General features: G+C 47.0%; 1 long non-coding RNA gene across 3 annotated transcripts in view; it reads left to right on the top strand.

The window, feature by feature from the left end:
- The window catches only part of LOC129858034 (uncharacterized), a 55,936-nt gene that overhangs the window by 21,555 nt on the left and 13,232 nt on the right, over positions 1 to 21,149 (top strand). For all 3 annotated transcript variants that reach the window (XR_008759979.1, XR_008759978.1, XR_008759977.1), the window contains one exon: positions 10,325 to 10,445. This is a non-coding gene — a long non-coding RNA (uncharacterized LOC129858034). The remainder of the gene's footprint in view (positions 1 to 10,324; positions 10,446 to 21,149) is intronic.

The following is a 21,149-nucleotide window of genomic DNA, read 5'->3' as shown; positions in this document are numbered from 1 at the left end:
AAAATGAAATTGGACATTTTCTCTGTTCTCTCAGATTTTATTGTATCACCTTAGTTTAGAATATTAGTCCTACCCTTCCTGGGTGGATATTCAGTGCGTTCAGAAAGTATTCAGACCCCTTGACTTTTGCCACATTTTGTTACGTTACACCCTTATTCTAAATAGCTTTCCCCCCCTCATCAATCTACACACAATACCCCATAATGACAAAGCAAAAACATGTTTTAGACATTTTTGCAAATGTATAAAACAATAAAAAACTGAAAGATCAAATTTATATAAGTATTCAGACCCTTTACTCAGTACTTTGTTGAACCACCTTTGGCAGCAATTACAGCCTCGAGTCTTTTTGGGTATGTCACTACAAGCTTGGCACATCTGTATTTGGGGAGTTTCTCCCATTCTTTTCTACAGATCCTCTCAAGCTCTGTCAGGTTGGATGGGGAGCGTCGCTGCACAGCTATTTTCAGGTTTCTCCAGAGATGTTCGATCAGGTTCAAGTCCAGGCTCTGGCTTGGCCACTCAAGGACATTCAGAGACTTGTCCCGAATACTCTCCTGCATTGTCTTTGCTGTGTGCTTAGGGTCATTGTCCTGTTGGAAGAGAAGGTAAACTTTCACCCCAGTCTGAGGTCCTGAGTGCTCTGGAGGAGGTTTTCATCAAGAATCTCTCTGTACTTTGCTCCATTCAGCTTCCCTCAATCCTGACAAGTCTTCCAGTCCCTGCCGCTGAAAAACATCCCAACAGCATGATGCTTCTACCAACATGCTTCACCGTAGGGATGGTTTCGTCAGACCAGAGTAAATTGTTTCTCATGGTCTGAGAGTCCTTTAGGTGTCTTTTGGCAAACTCCAAGTGCCTTTTACTGAGGAGTGGCTTCCGTCTGGCCACTACCATAAAGGCCTGATTGGTGGAGTGCTGTAGAGATGGTTGTCCTTCTGAAAGGTTCTTCCATCTCCACAGAGGAACTCTGGAGCTCTTTCAGAGTGACCATAGGGTTCTTGGCCCTTCTCCCCCTATTGCTCAGTTTGGCCCGGGCATCCAGCCCTAGGAAGAGTCTTGGAGGTTCCAAACTTCTTCCATTTAAGAATGATGGAGGCCACTGTGTTCTTGGGGACCTTCAATGCTGCAGAAATGTTTGGTACCCTTCCCCAGATCTGTGCCTCGACACAATCCTGTCTCTGAGCTCTACGGACAATTTCTTCGACCCTATGGCTTGGTTTTTGCTCTGACGTACACTGTCAACTGTGGGACCTTATATAGACAGTGTGCCTTTCCAAATCATGTCCAACAAATTTTATTTACTACAGGTGGACTCCACTCAAGTTGTAGAAACATCTCAAGGATGATCAATGGAAACAGGATGCACCTGAGCTCAATTTCGAGTCTTACAGCAAAGGATCTGAATTCTTATGTAAATAAGGTATTTCTGTTTTTCGCTTTGTCATTATGCGGTATTGTGTGTAGATTGATTAAGAAGAAAATGTCCTTAATACATTTTAGAAATAGGCTGTAAAGTAACAAAATGTGGAAAAAGAGAAATGGCCTGAATAGTTTCCGAATTCACTGTAAGCACCAAGCCGCCAACAGACGTGCTCCGTAATGCAGATGTCTCTTGTTAATTATAGCTTATGGTTGCATTGCCGTGCATTACACAAACACAAAGAATGCAGATTGGGAGACGCTTGAAAGGCAATGCCACCGCCACTCCAGAATCAGAGTAGAGCCTTAGGACCAAATGACTTCCATTGATGTCAGTAGGTAAAATGATTAGAATGAAAGGTTTATAGACGTTGGACAGCAATCAGGTGTAAATGTCAAGACATGCGTGTTAGGGAATGGTTCTTTGAATTAATTCAATTTAAAATAATGGTTTTATTTGTTTTTCAATCAAACATACACACTGTGTATATTCTTTCTAGGCCTGTACCATTTTCTTACTGTGATATTCTGTTATCAGGGCGAAAACAGTTGGCAGTCTTGAGCGTGTTAATCTAGGATTGTTGCCCAACAGCTTCGATTGAGACTCCTGATAAGGCGTGTGGAATCCCAGAATGAAGACATACTGTCTCTGGCTTAGAGTGACTAATAATATCCAGTCATTCAGGGTTGGGGTAAATGTCAATTCTATTCAGGAAAAATATGAATGAGAATAAAAACAGGGAAATCGAAATTCTGATAGACAACAAGTGCAAACTTTATTTATGAATTAAATTTTAATTCATAACTTCAATTGGCATGCTATACTCAGCATAGTCCTAAACCACCTTCCCACTCAGACGTAGTTGGAAGGCAGGCCAGAGTACCTCCTCTTCACTCACGTCTTTATGCGTGCCTCACCCATGACTCACCAGTGTAGGGGCGTGCCACGCTACCAGCCAGATTACTTTACATATGCCTCAGATGTCACTAGAGTTACCTTTCCTCAACAACACCCAGCTCCCAATTTCAATATTTTATTATTTAGGAACCTAATCTGTCAAAACACTTTTTTTTGTTGCAATTTCCCTTGCAATTTACTTCCTGAACCTTATTCTAGGGTTCCAGGGCGTTCAAAAAACATGAACAAAGACTCCAAAAACATCCAGGAAGAAGTGAGAATGACACAACTTTACGTGTACAACATCTAAAGACCTGCATCACTATACTGAGAGCTTTGCTGTTTGTAAAAGGACGCATTTGGGTGTTTTTGGAGTCTTTGTTCATGTTTTTTGATGCCCGGGAACTCCAGAGTGAGGCTCAGGAAGTGAATTCGCTGGTGAGGTAGGTTTCTCCAAACCAAGTGAAAAATGTCTGGATCCTTCTATAAGATTCCATTTATATAAAAATATAGATTAGGTTCCTAAATAATGACATTCTCCTGAATCCACAGCCCTGTTTGTTTGTGCATGGCAGGTGTGTGTGAATATGAGACTCATCAAACACGAGACAGGCTTTACAGTCCCTTTGTCCACAAAGATAACAAACACAAATCACACCCAGGGCTGGGAAGGTAGAATTCGCTGGGGGTGGTGGTTGTTGGTATAGCGAGGTGATATTTTTAAAGGGTTCTCCCTACAGCGATTCTTTGGTTTGTGTCCCAGAAAGCCCTGTTGTTGATGTGCACTTGAACTTGTTTGGGAGGATGACTGTATGTAATTGGTGGATGACACACATACACAGCCGATTAGGAAACAGGGTTAGGGAGCTACGTTAGCATAGATACACTATATATACAAAAGTATGTGGACACCCATTCAAATGAATGGATTCGGCTATTTCAGCCACACCTGTTTCTCACATGTGTATAATATCGAGCACACAGCCATGCTATCGCCATAGACAAATATTGGTAGTAGAATGGACTTACTGAAGTGCTCAGTGACTTTCAACGTGGCACCCTCATAGGATGCCACCTTTCCAACAAGTCAGTGTGTAAAAGGTCTGCCCTACTAGAGCTGCCTCTGTCAGCTGCAAGCGCTGTTATTGTGAAGTGGAAACTTCTAGGAGCAACAAAGGCTCAGCTGCAGAAGCAACCGTCAGCACAAGAACTGTTCGTCGGGAGCTTCATGAAATGGGTTTCCATAGCCGAGCAGCTGCTCACAAGCCTAAGATCACCATGTGCAATGCCAAGCCCCATGGGTCTCCCAGTCGCGGCCGGCTGCGACAGAGCCTGGACTCGAACCAGGATCTCTAGTGGATCTCTAGACCACTGCGTGACTCGGGAGGCCCCCCGGTCCCACATACTTCTGACCATGTAGTGTACCTCATCATAACCTGTTTAAAGAAATCAAATAACATACAGTAGTGGAGAGTTGGTAAAATCCCCGGGGAAGCCAGGAAAAAATGCCATATTACAACCCATGTGTTGTGATAATTGCGATGTTTGCTCTATAGCCTGTTAGTTCATATGCCTTGCCACTGTGATATATAGGCCTAAGGCTGAGACAATACGAACACAGTGGCAGAATAAATTCAACCACACCTTTGTTTCACCACAAAACCGGAAAGCAACATCTGTCCGGTGGATTCCAAAAAGCACATTGCATGTAACAAACATGACCTACGGCATGGTCAATCAAGTTAATGTTTCTGACATTTTCGGATTACTAAACAACTATTGATTTAGAACACCGGAGAGTTACCGCAAGTTGCAAAGAAAACAGGAGCTGCCTCCACTATTCCAGCACCATTTCAACTTCAACATTTCAACATAATCTAATCACCTATGCTAAGTCTAATACAGTGACAACTAAAGATACCAACAAATATTTAGTCCAATCAACGTAAACTAAATATCATGTGGCTGTCCAAGGTATTGATTTCTGTGTTTGTGTGTGTGTGTGTGTGTGGGGGGAGGGGGGGTGTAAGTCGAAAAAAACATGTTGACTCCAATGCCATCAAAAACACCAATGCCATCTTCTTCTCTTTCATGTTGCCAAAACGGTCTATCACTCTGTCATACAGTACACACTTTTAGTTGTGGTCTTAGGTTACCTGGCTAAAATGCTCGCTCGCTAGCCTAGCTTCCTTTCCTGGGCAACAATTAGCCAGCTTGTTAACGTTGGCCGACTACAACTAGCTACATATTGAACTTCGGTCCTCTCAGGTCAGGGGCACAATGTATGAATTTAATGGTTGGATCAGAATCACCATTATAGTCATTGGCCAGAACGGAGAATTAAGTAAAACCACAAGGACTTCAGGAAACAGCAGAGGGAGCACCCCCCTATCCACATCGACGGGACAGTAGTGGAGAGGGTAGTACATTTTAAGTTCCTCTGTGTACACATCACGAACAAACTGAATTGGTCCACCCACACAGACACCCACACAGACAGCGCCTCTTCAACCTCAGGAGGCTGAAGAAATTCGAAGAAAGTCACCAAAAGCACTCACAAACTTTTACAGATGCACAATCGAGAGCATCCTGTCGGGCTGTATCACCGCCTGGTACGGCAACTGCTCCGCCCACAACCGCAAGGCTCTCCAGAGAGTAGTGAGGTCTGGACAACGCATCACCGGGGGCAAACTACCTGCCCTCCAGGACACCTACATCACCCGATGTCACAGGAAGGCCATAAAGATCATCAAGGACAACAACCACCCGAGCCACTGCCTGTTCACCCCGCTATCATCCAGAAGGCGAGGTCAGTACAGGTGCATCAAAGCAGGGACCGAGAGACTGAAAACAGCTTCTATCACAAGGCCATCAGACTGTTAAACAGCCACCACTGACATTGAGTGGCTGCTGCCAACATACTGACTCAACTCCAGCCACTTTAATAATGGAAAAATTTATGTAAAAAAGGTATCACTAGCCACTTTAAACAATGCCACTTATATAATGTTTACATACCCTACATTACTCATCTCATATGTATATACTGTACTCTATACCATCTACTGCATCTTGCCATCTTTATGTAACACATGTATCACTAGCCACTTTAAACAATGCCACTTAATATAATGTTTACATACCCTACATTACTCATCTCATATGTGTATACTGTACTCTATACCATCTACTGCATCTTGCCATCTTTATGTAACACATGTATCACTAGCCACTTTAAACAATGCCACTTTTATATGTTTACATACCCTACATTACTCATCTCATATGTATATACTGTACTCTATACCATCTACTGCATCTTGCCTATGCCGTTCTGTACCATCACTCATTCATATATTTTTATGTACATATTCTTCATCCCTTTACACTTGCGTATAAGGTAGTTGTTGTGAAATTGTTAGGTTAGATGACTCGTTGGTTATTACTGCATTGTCGTAACTAGAAGCGCAAGCATTTCGCTACACTCGCATTAACATCTGCTAACCATGTGTATGTGACCAATAAAATTTGATTTGAAGTGCAAATCCCTATCTCCATCCAGGAAAGAGACAATTTTAGCCAGTTAGCTAGCCACCAGAGGATAACAACACAACAAGATGCAAGAATTTAAGTTGTTTCTGTCAATGACGTTTGGCTTTTGATGTGATTGTGTGAATCCATATCCAAACTGGCTTCCCTTGACACTTTTTTGTTAGTGCGCCAGGACCATTCACAGTTGAGCTCACTCAGTTAAGCTCAACACTGATTGGCTATTATTTAATATTTGTTTTTCAAGGGACGCCAAATGCTCGTTGGCGTCCCTTTCATTCAATGCTATGGGTGGCAACTATGTCATACTCTTTTTGACCAGACCTATTGTGCGTGACCTAATATGTCCTATTTCACATTGTCTACGAACACTGGAGCATGTACCATGATTTCACCTAATTCGGAAAGAGCGGTAGTATTTACTCTGACCCTGGTTGACCCTGTCTTGAGAGCCTAGAAAACAGGGCCAAGTGTGTGTGTGTGTGTGTGTGTGTGAGTTAGGCCCGAGGTACATATGCGATATGTCCAGTGACATCGATCTGATTACGGGATTCTATAGGGACGATACAGTTACAATGCAGCGATTGGGGCGCGGGGGTTGATGGAGGTAGGGGGCGACGCAAGGGGCAGATTAGGCCTCTCATCTAGGCCACAGATATTGATTAGTGGTGGTTGGGGGACAGTGAGAAGGAACACAGATTGACAGACACACAATTGGCGCACGGTGCCGTAGACCCATCAGATGGCTCCTGATCGTATTCGTATTGTCACGATCTGTGTTCATTAAGCTCCTGGCTGTAACCTGTCTCAAACTCAATACCCATGCCGCCTCTCCATTCAACACCCTCCCACACACACACGTGTGCAAACACACACTCAAATCCCCCCCACACAACCCATACACATACAAAGCCCCCCTCCCCCCCACAAACATATATATACACACATACATCACACATAGACCCCCTCCACAAACACCACACTAACTCCTGTGCAGTGGGGGATAAAGTTCCCTCCCTGATCTGTGAGGGGTTTATGGGGGTCCCCTCCTGCCCTGTTCTACGGAGGAGGGGAGCTTGGTTACCCTGGGGACGTGGGGGGAGGTGGGACAACCTCAGCCGCGGTTCAGTTCTGACTGACTCTGTCACCTATTGATTAGTTGCCATGGTGAGTTAGTCAGTGCTCTCTCCCTCCCGCCCTGGAGAGTTAGGCAGTGCTACCCAGATGAGCCTCATTCTGCCCAGGCTTTGTCTGGAGGGAGCTGTGACCTCTCTCCTTCTCTCCACCTACTCCCTTTTGTCTTCTCTCACTTGTTTCTAGGACCGTGTCATTAGGCGACTGTCTCTCCCGAGGCTGGTTCAGTTCATCTGCACTAGAGCCCTGTCCATCTCCTCCATCTCGGTTACAAAATGCATACAGCCAGTCTCATGGGGACGGATAATAATATAGATTGTAAGTAAATAGCCTCAAGTTATTGAGCTGTGAAATCGCCCTCCACCACAGGGTTTCTATCTTGTATGATCCCTCTTCACTTATCTATGTACTGTCCTTGTTATGGTCCATGAGTTTTTCTTGACTATGCGATATAACCAGAAAAACTCTGGGCCATAGCTTTAGGCAATGATTAGGGTCCAGAGTTTTTCCCCCCAGGCAAGGTCATTTGAGATCAGGAAAAACTCCTGTCCCTGGTCATTAGTTCTGAGACAAAGGCATGGTAGACCCATTGGAGGACAGGGTCCCTGTGGTTCCACCTGCAGTAGCTGAAACCTACACAGTAGCTGACAGCCCGGTTGGAGTCCAGAGGCCGTCATCCACCAAGGGCCAATCTGCACTTCACACCTCAGGGGCCATTAGCATGCAGCAGGGACTTGAAGGGAGGCCTGCTATGGACATCCAGGGCCGAGGGCCCACAGGTGGGGAGCAGGAGACAAGAGACATGAAGGAAGATGGCGAGTATAAGACAGAAGATAAGGAAAGCCAAAGCGCAGCTCAGCCACTCTGGAGTGTTTATGGTGCATTAGATCTTCCTATCACCTTCCTTGGCTCCTCTTTCTTCAAGGCTGCCATGAGTGCGTTAATGTGGGCTTGGCCTGGAGGCCTCACCTGTCAAAGCGATGAAGTGTAGTCTGCTTTCTTTCCATTTGAGGAAAAAAGTAATGGGGGAAAAAATCTGTTAAGTAGGAGGCTGTTTTTTCTTCCTTATAAAAATCTTGGCAGCCTGTATTTAACTTTTTGGTCCTTCAAGAAATGCTCACTCTTCTCTCTATTTAGGAGCTGTGTGCAGTTCATCTAGTTTAACCGTAAGCTTGTCCTCCCCAATATCACACCTCAGACGTATAAACATGCCAGTGCTCCCCATCTCACCCCACCCAGGGGGCCTCCCAGGGGGCCTGCATGGCTTTAGTGCCTGAGCTGTGACACCAATCAGGGGAGTGGCGGGCTCCTTTGTCATGTTAACACCAAACGCCTCTAGTTTCTTATTCAAATGCCCCCCTCCTTTTCTCCTCGCTCTCGCCCCGCTCCCCACCCTTCTCTCCCTCTCAAGTCCAAGTAAATCCACTACTGAGCGAGGGGGAGAGAGAGCAATAGAGAGAGAGATAAGGGATGACAGAGAGAGAGGGAGAGTGCCTGTGCCCCAGGGCTACTGAGCTGATCTGATCTGCGGGAGAACCTCTCTCCTGGGGACCAGCCCGTGTCTCAGTAGTCTCAGAGCATGGGGCTGTTACCATGCCCAACGGAGGCCAGCCATTTCATATTCAAACGCTACACTCAGGCCTATGACCTGCGGGGGGCTCTTTATGGCCTAGGCCCTAGGTCAGGGGTCAAGATGGTGATTTAATAGCCCAGGCTAAAGAAGGGAAAGAGCGGGGGAGCAGGGTGATTTAGGGGCTGAATGAGTATTAAAAAAGCATTTTTCCTAAGTTGTCATGTAAATTGGAATCCCTCTCTCCTCGCTTTTCCTCCTTGCTCGCATAACTCCTCTGTGTTCAGCCGTGGACTTTCCTTTGAAAAAAAAGTCCACTTTCGCCAGTCTAGACGCCATTCCCGCCCGACTTGTCAGACCTGTAAACAGTAGCTGTGGAGGAGGAGAAGTTGATGGTAGTGAAATGGACGAAGATTATAGATGGAGATAAAGAGATGTTAGCTAGGGCCTTTTAACACATCTGCTCTGTGCGGTGCCACCACGTCTCAAGTGTCCGATGTGCTGCAGCTGCAGTGGCCTGTTATTCCGGTCCCTCTGGGTGTGTTCTCCTCTGCACTGGGAGAGGCTCCAGTGACATAGGACAGGTGTGTGTGTGTATGTTGTAATGGGGAATACAGGTGACTAATACCATTTTTCTGGCAGAGTTCCTGACTTGCAGATGTAATTAACATGCTGACTACACCAGGCACGCGAGCATGTTGATTTTGTCCATCCACACCAGACGCGATCAGGACACGCAGGTTGAAATATCAAAACAAACTCTGAACCAACTATATTCATTTGGGGACAGGTTGAAACACATGAAACAGTCATGGACATTTAGCTAGCTAGCTTGTTGTTGCCAGCTCATTTGTCCTGGGATATACCATTGGGTTGTTTTCTACATGGAATGCACATTGTCTTTTTTTTTATGGATCGTTGTAGAACAAAATCATGTGTTCTCTACTCCGACAATTAATCCACAGATAAAAGGGGAAACCTAGTTAGTTTCTAGTCATCTCTCCTCCTTCAGGCTTCTTCTTCTTCTGTGGACTTTATATGGTGGTTTGCAACCAACTTTAAGGTGCATTACCACCAACTGGACTGGAGGGTGGACCTCAGTTCATCTTTCAATCACCCACGTGGCTATATGCTCCTGAAAACTAATGAGGAGATGGGAGAGGTGGGACTTGCAGTGCATCAAGCATCAAAAATAGAACCAAGTTCTATTTTAGCGCCTGGCTACGCAGACAAGCAGTTTGGATGAAATGATTGAATAACATTTACGTGTACATTTATTTTGCAAGGCTCACGCATGCAACGCGGGTGGTGTCGTCAGCATGTAAGCCACCTTTGTTATCCTTTACCAAAACTAAATATCTTGTTTTTACCCTTTCTAGTTTCTGCTCCCTCTATGGCTCCATAGTGTCTAAGCATTTGTGACTCCTACAGCTTTCCTACCCCCAGAGGCAAAAGCCTTCCTTCATTATTTGACTCATCAAAACCACAACACCATATCAGCTTATAAGTAGTGCTGCAGATGAGGCTTTGATGGTGAGTGGATGTGAGGGAAGCTAGCAGAGGGTAGATGTTGTCCTGAAAGTTTTCGGTCACATATGAACTGTGGTGTTTCTGTCTACCTCGGCCTAGTACTCTTTTGAGGTTGTGGACTTGGCAATGACGTCTAGCCTTTGTGCATACATCCTTTTTTTCCTTCATGAAACGTTGTGTTTATTGCTACATTAACAGGATATTGTGTAATCCGTTTACAGGTAGCCATGCCAACCCCATTGGAGATGTATGTTTGAAGATAATCATAGGAAATCCTCCACCCCACCCAGAGAAACCCTCTCCAGGTCAGCAGCAACCCTGGAGTACCCTACTACCTGACAGGTGAGTTGTACAGGCCCACTCAGGCTCTGACATTGGCTTTGGTGGACTTCTCGTTCTAACTCCCAAACCATAGCTAGGGTCAAGGCCATCTAAATTCCTGCCAATTCAAAAACGGACTTACTCTCCTATCATGACATTAACTCTGATGACACAATGATCCTATCATGGTGGTCTGGGGTCAGGGGGGTTCACGGTTGTTGAGTGGTGTGTGTGAGGCAGGACCAGGGGTAGGGGGGTTTGTGTTGGGAGCGTGGTGAGGTGCACAGCTGCAGCCACACTGTCATTACTGATCCTCTGGTGGCTGGGAAGAAAGGGGCTCCTTGCCACATAGGCCGCCCTCCCCCTATTCATGCTTGCCCGCCCTGCGCCCAGGAAGGGTTGGTAGCGCCAGGCGGCACCACTCACAGTTCACACTCTGTCACGTGTGGCAGCAGGGAGGTATGGGGAGGGGTTAAAGGGAGAGGGTAAAGGAGGAGGGAAGAGGTGTAGGGGGGGGCTCCCTCTCCTCTCATCTCCCCTCTGACCATTCTGTTTCCCACCCTTCACCCCTCTCTTTCTCCTTTCTCCTCTTCCCTCTTCCCTCTCCTCTCCATTCTCTCCCATGCACCTGCAGCACTTGTGTCCAGGCCGTAGAGCTGAAGGATTGGGGTGTTCTGAGGTTTGGAGGGGGACACCGTCAAACAGCATGGGGAAGACATTTCTAACTGCTGCTTTTTGATATGGGACAGTGTAATATCACATTGTTTAGACGATCTGTAATGTAGTTAGACAGAGAGGGAAGGAGTTTACAGTATTTGTATGGCAGGTCTTTCTAGCTGTCCCATAAAGTAACCTTTATGGGTTGGTGTCAATACTCATCTATAAGAAGTGACTGCTAACAACCGATTAACCCTAAACATGCCTGTCCTCTATACAATCTGATGTTGCAGCTCAGGACTGTTTAGCCTATAGCTAATAATACAGTAACTTAATCAGATGTGTACTGTAGGTAGGACAGGTATGTATGACAGTGGTCCTTACAGTACTGAAACATTCCTTATTTTTGAGCAGATTTTCACAGGGTAACCCAGTGGTTCAATTAATCACATTATTCATTTACGGTACATTGTGTTTTATTACCTTGAACCCTGTGTTTGGATTTCAGCCTCACAACTTAAACACATGTAAATCATATCAAGTCATGATATTCCCGTTGATCATCATATGCAGCGTTCTGTCTATTCCCCACCTGTTGTAATGTTCAGTCATGGAGAACTTTTCACTCCCTCCCCATGCACGCCAGACCCCCCACACTACAATACAGCTATTTGGAAGAAGGAAATCTTCTTTTCGAAAGAAAAACCACGAAGGCTGACGAAATCACTTTAAACGGCCCTAATTCTGCCATTAGGCGAGCAGCAACGAGAGGCAGCACTGAGGCGATTGGCTGGGCCTGCACTCCATATTCACAGGCCCAGGATGAAGCTGGGCGGCCTGCTGAGAAAATGGTGTCGTAATCAGGAGCCGCATGTTCTGCCTGATCCTGTACGCCAGCTCCCACCCCTCTCTCCCTCTCCTCCCCGCCCGTGCCTCCCTTTCCTTCCCTCTTTCTGGCTAGTAAGGAGATCCTAATGAGAGTTTGGATGTACTGAGCTCCTCATATGTGAGGAACTTGGCAGGAGGGAAGGGAGATTGGGCCTGAGGTGAGGGTGGGAGCTGGAGGTAGAGAGTTTGGGAGTTGGAGGGTGGGAAGGTGGGTGTATTTTTTTGTTCCCACATTTGATTATTCAGGTTGGCTGAATTAAATTCTAGACCCATAAAATTCGGATCCCCTCTGGGGTCTATTTGCATATATTTCGACACCCCCCACTTCCCTATTCCCCTTTTCACCCCAGAAAGTGAAAGAGATGGCGAAGCAACCGGGCCTGGCTAGGCTTTAAGATGTCACCATGGTGTGAAATATGGGTGAACAAGCAGGGGCTTTGAAACTCAAACTGACCCCTCTTAGACCTTTTTACACACACACACACACACACACACACACACACACACGCACACACGCATGCACACACACACACACGCACAAACACACAAACTTTTATTCAAATGATCATTTACAACATTCAACAGTTATGTGGTTTGCAGTTTTTACACAATGGCTATAAATAATCACTCAGGGGAATATTTGGTAAGGGGTACATCATGCCAAAAACACTTGTTTGAATCACAATGTAACAAGTGCTTGTGATACGGAAACAGTGGTGTAACTTGACGTGACATCATTGAGGTAAACCTACAGGAACATTATACAAGGGACATATTTCATAAATATGTCTAAAGTCCATTTTAATTGTCCCAATTTTACACTCAGTGGAGAAAGTTGGGGATTAATTTTCAGAGAGAAATGTTTTGACGCCAGGTCTTAAAATTCCATTTGGGATATGTGCCCAATAGTGTATATAAAATGAGGGGAACACACAGGTAGCTAGGCAATGGGCACATGTTCTGTCTGAGACGCTAGCTGGCTATAACAACAACAACACAAACCCATGCAGATAGCCAGCCATAGGAGACACCTGTTAGTTTGGCTAGCTGAGTTGAGCTTTTTGTTGTGCCCCGTGCCATGCTCTGGCCTAATGGCACTTGTTTTATGGCCCATCTGTGTGGAAATGTGATGGGGCATGAGGGCTGAAGTTGGATGGTTATGGCGGCATAATTGATGGCATTTAGTCACATGGGGTGTGCTGTTGCTGTAACCCCCCCCCTCCCCTTGCCCGCACCCCGGTGCACAGGCAGAATGCAGTGTCAGGAGGCTGAGCACTGAGCGGCCATTGTGTGTGCTAACCAAAGCGGAATGGCCGGGTGACAAAAGGGGGAGGAGTGGGCTCAGGGCGCACAAAGCCAGGGGGAGGAGAGGAGAGGGTTAGTAGAGGAGAAGGAGGGGGTGTGGAGGGGCGAGGGGCGTACTGCTGGGGGCTAAATAGACCCACTCAGTCCCATGCACCCCCAAAACTCCCTACAACCCCTCTCAACCCCCTCTGTACCGCTCTCTCTCCTCCTAGGGTGTGTGTTGCCTGGTTAGGTTGCCCACTTGTTCCGAAAGAGAGTGGAATGGGGGAAATACAACACCTGAAACAGCAAACTCGTTATTTTTACATTCATGAATCATGTCTTCAAACGGGCTAAAATACGTAGACAGCACGTAGTAGTCATCATTTGACCTAAATCCTTATCAAACTGTCCAGTGAGCATTTGGTCTCACTAGCAGGTGTTGCCGGCATCCTAAAATAGACTCAATGACTTGCTGCTCAGTTCACCCACGTTTAACATATACTGTAAATTTGGAGTAAAAAGGTAACTGATAAACTGATCATTCAATATCATCTGAGATCCAATCTGACATCTGACCCTAGGTTAGATTGAGGAACTTGTTCTATATCCTCCTTTTATAACTTCCCCCCAACACAGCCATGTGGATGTGATTGATTGCTGAGAGTGATTGATTGCTGAGAGAGAGAGAGAGAGATAGAGAGAGAGAGAGATGGACCATATTCTTATCGGCAGACTCAGTAGCCTCGGTTTTTCTAATGACTACCTTGCCTGGTTCACCAACTACTTTGCAGACAGAGTTCAGTGTGTCAAATCGGAGGGCATGTTGTCCGGTCCTCTGGCAGTCTCAATGGGGGTACCACAGGGTTCAATTCTCGTGCCGACTCTTTTCTCTGTATATATCAATGATGTTGCTCTTGCTGCGGGCGATTCCCTGATCCACCTCTACGCAGACGACACCATTCTGTATACTTCTGGCCCTTCCTTGGACACTGTGCTATCTAACCTCCAAACGAGCTTCAATGCCATACAACACTCCTTTCTGTGGCCTCCAACTGCTCTTAAACGCTAGTAAAACCAAATGCATGCTTTTCAACCGTTCGCTGCCTGCACCCGCACGCCCGACTAGCATCACCACCCTGGACGGTTCCGACCTAGAATATGTGGACATCTATAAGTAACTAGGTGTCTGGCTAGACTGCAAACTCTCCTTCCAGACTCATATCAAACATCTCCAACCCAAAATCAAATCTAGAGTCGGCTTTCTATTTCGCAACAAAGCCTCCTTCACTCACGCCGCCAAACTAACCCTAGTAAAACTGACTATCCTACCGATCCTCGACTTCGGCGATGTCATCTACAAAATAGCTTCCAATACTCTACTCAGCAAACTGGATGCAGTTTATCACAGTGCCATCCGTTTTGTTACTAAAGCACCTTATACCACCCACCACTGCAACCTGTATGCTGTAGTCGGCTGGCCCTCGCTACATATTCGTCGTCAGACCCACAGGCTCCAGGTCATCTACAAGGCTATGCTAGGTAAAGTGCCGCCTTATCTCAGTTCACTGGTCACGATGGCTACACCCACCCGTAGCACGCGCTCCAGCAGGTGTATCTCACTGATCATCCCTAAAGCCAAAACCTCATTTGGACGCCTTTCCTTCCAGTTCTCTGCTGCCTGCGACTGGAACGAAATGCAAAAATCTCTGAAGTTGAAGACTTATCTCCCTCAACAACTTTAAACATCTGCTATCCGAGCAGCTAACCGATCGCTGCAGCTGTACATAGTCCATCGGTATATAGCCCACCCAATTTACCTACCTCACCCCCCATACTGCTTTTATTTATTTACTTTTCTGCTCTTTTGCACACCAGTATCTCTACTTGCACATGATCATCTGATGATTTATCACTCCAGTGTTAATCTGCTAAATTGTAATTATTCGATTTATTGCCTACCTCATGCCTTTTGCACACATTGAATATAGATTCTCTTTTTTTCTACCATGTTATTGACTTGTTTATTGTTTACTCCATGTGTAACTCTGTGTTGTTGTCTGTTCACACTGCTATGCTTTATCTTGGCCAGGTCGCAGTTGCAAATGAGAACTTGTTCTCAACTAGCCTACCTGGTTAAATAAAGGTGAAATAAAAAAATAAAAAAAATACCATCATCCACCCCAACCAGAGTTCTATTAGTAATATCCCTCTCTGGCCTACATCAATGGGGTTATTTGGATTCAACTAGATATCTCTCCGTCTGTCCAAAAGTGACTGCGGGGACAGCCAGCCAGTGAGATGTCTGCGTTAGATCCATGTCTTTGTGTTACCATGGAGATAACCTCAGATGGCCTCCAGTCATGGATATCCCTTGTCCCACCCCTTGGCTGGTCACCAAACCCACAAAGGGCCACAGGGTCACTTTGAAGAGGCCGCTCTTCCTTGTCGGGCCCTTCCTCTCCCCTCTCAGATGCAAGGTGGACTCAGGAACATCAAAGGGATGCTCTATAGAAACTCCCCTCCCTCCTTAGCATTTGAAAACCTTCTTTATTGCTGCGAGCCTCACTCTTTTCTGTCTATTTACAAACCACACTGTAGGGCCCAATAGCAGTTTCCCTTTTTACTGGTTGTTTGCGGCCGGGTTAGGAAGTAGCTTGCTGGCTTGTTTTGCTTTATCTTTTGTGATGTAACTAGAGGGTCAAACCCAGGGGCATGCATAGGTCATATAGCAGTAGTGAACTGGTCAGGTCAACCCTGGAACGCCACAGCACACATCCTTCCCCTACCGCCACTCCTACAGGTGTGTGTGTTGTGCCCAGAGCTAGTGTCTTGGCCCTCCCTCACATCCAGCACTGCAGCCAGAGCCCACTCCATCAGAGCCATGACCTCCCCAGCCATTATCCCCATGCAGCCTGTAAATCAGCCTGCAATCAGGCCCCCTTGGCTCCCGGAGCCCTCACCTCGCCACTCCAGATGATTCCCCTGGCTGATTGGGCTAACTGGACTCCTGTCTGTGGAGGCATTAGCATGGATTGTTTTCTGGATGGCACACAGATGGAGCTGCGTTAGCATTCACACCACACCTCCGCCACCGCTGAGCCCCTGAGACTGATACAAGGGAGACATTTCTGTCATTTTTATTTACAATTCCGTCTTATCAAAGCAGGTGTGACTGCAACCCTACTATAGTAAGTATATAGTTCACTCCCCAACCCTGTGTCTCATCCATGAGGGCCCCATAGGTACTCGGCAGCAATCAGAAACTGACCCATGGCATGTCTTACTGTCATGCCCAAGGAGAAGACCTGATAGACTCTGTGTCTGTGGTATTAGATAGGTAGGGATGATAAAGTGAGTGAGGACATCATCTAGCTTTCATACGGGCTGTCTTGGCCCTCCCTCACCTCCAGCACTGCAGTCAGAGCCCTCTCCATTGAGTTGGTTTCCATTCGCGAGAGTGTGAATCTGTGAGACAGAGAAAGAATCAGAGAGTGAGTGGTTGAGTGAGGCTGTTTGGCTTGTGATTAATAGCCCTCCTCACAGGTCCAAAAAGACTTCTAAACAGCTTCTACCCCCAAGCCATAAGACTCCTGAACAGCTGATCAAATGGCTACCCAGACTATTTGCATTGCCCCCCCCCCCCCCTTCTACACTGCTGCTACTCTCAGTTATTATCTATGCATAGTCACTTTAATAACCCTACCTGCATGTACATATTACCTCAATTACCTCGACACCGGTGCCCCCGCACATTGACTCTGTACCGGTACCCACTGTCTATAGCCCCGCTATTGTTATTTACTGGTGCTCTTTAATTATTTGTTTTTCTTATCTCTTACTTTTTTTTGTTGTATTTTCTTAATACTGCATTGTTGGTTAAGGGCTTGTAAGTAAGCATTTCACTGTAAGGTCTACAATTGATGTATTCGACACATGTGACAAATAACATTTGATATGATTTGATTTGACACACACACACCAACCCCCCCTCTCCCTGGATAAATTATGCCCGGAGACAGCCATCGTCTAGAGCCTCGTGGAATCCTGATGACATCACAGTTGCCCAGGCTCTACTGCGCTTAGTGACCACTCAGCTCTGGACAGGCCTCATGTCTGGCCCGAGAGAGAGAGAGGGTGGGGAGAGGTGGGAGGAGTGGAGAGAGGGGAGGGATGGGTGGGGCAGACAGGGGGATGAGAGAGAGAGAGGGTGGGGAGGGAAGGAAATATAGAGAGAGGGATAGGTTGAGAGGTGGTGTATTGGAGAAAGAGGGGGCTGATGGGGGGTGTATTTTGTATGGTATGTGCTGTATGGAGGGAGTTAGGGTTCTCATAGTCAGCAAAATCATTCCACAATGTACAAACATCCAACAGATTTGTCTTCCACGTGGAAGACACCAAAAGCTACATGTAGGGCAAAATGGGAAAAAATGAACTTTCTGTATTTAAAACCAAATCACCTTATTCATCTGGTAAAAGTTCTGTCACTTACTCTTCCATTCTCATTCTCATCAGAAAAAAGACTAGCACTTTAGAAATTGAATAACCCACTTTTTTAATCTGCCGCTATCAGACATATCTGGTTAATCAATGACGGGAAACCAGAAGGGAAGCTGGTCTCATTTTCTACCTGACCATAGAAAAAGAGGAGATACTCAAAGAATATCATTTACTTTCAGAGATAGGAATCACACAGTGGGTTATTCTAGCCTCTCTAAGAATGACTGCGTACGTGCATGTGTGTGTGCGTGTGTGAGAGAGACGGATAGAGAACAACAGAGAGAGACGGATAGAGAACAACAGAGAGAGACGGATAGAGAACAACAGAGAGAGACGGATAGAGAGAGACGGATAGAGAACAACAGAGAGAGACGGATAGAGAACAACAGAGAGAGACTGATAGAGAGAGACGGATAGAGAACAACAGAGAGAGACGGATAGAGAGAGACGGATAGAGAACAACAGAGAGAGACTGATAGAGAGAGATGGATAGAGAACAACAGAGAGAGACGGATAGAGAAAGACGGACAGAGAGATGGATAGAGAACAACAGAGAGAGACGGCTAGAGAGAGATGGATAGAGAACAACAGAGAGAGACGGATAGAGAGAGACGGATAGAGAGAGATGGATAGAGAACAACAGAGAGAGACTGATAGAGAGAGATGGATAGAGAACAACAGAGAGAGACTGATAGAGACGGATAGAGAGAGATGGATAGAGAACAACAGAGAGAGACGGATAGAGAGAGACGGATAGAGAGAGACGGATAGAGAACAACAGAGAGAGACGGATAGAGAGAGACGGATAGAGAACAACAGAGAGAGATGGATAGAGAGAGATGGATAGAGAACAACAGAGAGCGACTGATAGAGAGAGATGGATAGAGAACAACAGAGAGAGACTGATAGAGAGAGACTGATAGAGAGAGACTGATAGAGAGAGACGGATAGAGAGAGATGGATAGAGAACAACAGAGAGAGACGGCTAGAGAGAGACGGATAGAGAGAGATGGATAGAGAACAACAGAGAGAGACGGCTAGAGAGAGACGGATAGAGAGAGATGGATAGAGAACAACAGAGAGAGACTGATAGAGAGAGATGGATAGAGAACAACAGAGAGAGACTGATAGAGACGGATAGAGAGAGATGGATAGAGAACAACAGAGAGAGACGGATAGAGAGAGACGGATAGAGAGAGACGGATAGAGAGAGACGGATAGAGAACAACAGAGAGAGACGGATAGAGAACAACAGAGAGAGACGGATAGAGAGAGACGGATAGAGAACAACAGAGAGAGACTGATAGAGAGAGACGGATAGAGAACAACAGAGAGAGACTGATAGAGAGAGACGGATAGAGAACAACAGAGAGAGACGGATAGAGAGAGACGGATAGAGAAAGACGGATAGATGGATAGAGAGAGACGTCTAGAGAGAGACTGCTAGAGAGAGATGGATAGAGAGAGAGTGAGGGAGAGAGCAGAAATGTGGCTCTGGTGTCTGAGCTGGTCTCTTTTTACGCTTGTTAGAACTGTCTCTGATAGTAATTATGGTAAAGTGTACAGCCTGTTTACACCATTACGTGTCACAGAGTTGTATGTTTCTGAGGGGAAAAGGATGAGAGTCTGAATTTACAGCAAAAGAGTGGAAAATATTTATAATTGTGTGGTTATAATTTATAGTGAGCGTATGTGACTGCTCGTATATTTGTATAACAGGAGGCTGCTGAGGGAAGGATGGCTCATAATAATTGCCGGACAGAGGCAGTGGAATGGCATCAAACACATGTAAACCATGTGTGTGTGTACTGTATGTGTGAATGTGGGTGTGTGTCACGTCCTGACCTTAGTTCCTTTTTTATGTCTCTATTTTGGTTTGTTCAGGGTGTGAGTTGGGGTGGGCATTCTATGTTTTTCATTCTATGTGTTTGGCCTGGTATGGTTCCCAATCGGAGGCAACTGTCTATCGTTGTCTCTGATTGAGAACCATACTTAGGTAACCTTTTCCCACCTGGTGTTTGTGGGTAGTTGATTCCTGTTTTGTGTTGTCTTCACCTTTCAGGACTGTTTCGATTTTCGTTGTTTCACTTTTGTTATTTTGTATTTAGTGTTCAGTTCTAATAAATTGTCATGGACACTTACCATGCTGCGTTTTGGTCTGATCTATCCTGTTCATCAGATGAAGAAGATCGTGACAGAACTACCCACCACCAACGGACCAAGCAGCGTGGTAAGGAGGAGCAGAGGTTTCAGGACTCCTGGACTTGGGAGGAGATATTGAACTGTAAGGGACCCTGGAGACAGGCTGGGGAATATCGTCGCCCGAAAGCAGAACTGAAGGCGGCGAAAGCGGAGAGGCGGCGATATGAGGTAAGGCAGCGCAGCAGGCACGAGAGGCAGCCCCCAATTAATTTTTTTGGGGGGGCACAGGGGGAGATTGGCGGAGTCAGGCGATAGACCTGTGCCAACTCCCCGTGCTTACCGGAAGCAGCGTAGCACTGGTCAGGCACCGTGTTATGCGGTGAAGCGCACAGTGTCGCCAGTGCGCGCTCATAGCCCGGAGCGCTATATGCCAGCCCCCCGCAAGTGCCATGCGAGAGTAGGCATCCAGCCAGGGCGGATTGTGCCAGCCCAGCGTGTTTGGTCTCCGGTGCCCCGTTTTGGCCCAGGGTATCCTGCGCCGGCTCTGCGTACTGTTTCTCCGGGGCGCTGGGACAGTTTAGTTTGTCCTATGCCTGCACTCCGCCCGTGCCGGGCTACAGTGGGCATTGAGCCAAATGGAGAGGTGCCAGCGATAAGCACCAGATCTCCAGTGCTCCCCCACAGCCCGGTTCGACCTGTGCCTGCACTCTGGAGGGGCAGGGCTAAAGTGGGCATTCAGTCTGGAGGAGTGGTACTAAGGCTGCGCCCCATGGGCTCCAGTGCTCCCCCCAGCCCGGTCTATCCGCTGCCTCCTCTATGCACCAGGCCTCCTGTAGGTCTCCCCAGCCTGGTGGGGCCTGTGGAAGCCCCACGCACCAGGCTGTCTCTGTGTCTCCTCCCTCCAGAGTCTCCCTCCAGCCCGGAGCTGCCAGAGTCTCCCTCCAGCCCGGAGCTGCCAGAGTCGCCCTCCAGCCCGGAGCTGCCAGAGTCGCCCTCCAGCCCGGAGCTGCCAGAGTCGCCCTCCAGCCCGGAGCTGCCAGAGTCGCCCTCCAGCCCGGAGCTGCCAGAGTCGCCCTCCAGCCCGGAGCTGCCAGAGTCGCCCTCCAGCCCGGAGCTGCCAGAGTCGCCCTCCAGCCCGGAGCTGCCAGAGTCGCCCTCCAGCCCGGAGCTGCCAGAGTCGCCCTCCAGCCCGGAGCTGCCAGAGTCGCCCTCCAGCCCGGAGCTGCCAGAGTCGCCCTCCAGCCCGGAGCTGCC

The sequence above is a fragment of the Salvelinus fontinalis genome, chromosome 6 (genome assembly GCF_029448725.1).
Source record: "Salvelinus fontinalis isolate EN_2023a chromosome 6, ASM2944872v1, whole genome shotgun sequence".
Taxonomy (NCBI): domain Eukaryota; kingdom Metazoa; phylum Chordata; class Actinopteri; order Salmoniformes; family Salmonidae; genus Salvelinus; species Salvelinus fontinalis.
Note: the sequence above shows the minus strand (reverse complement) of the source record. Positions and strands in the feature narration are given on the sequence as shown.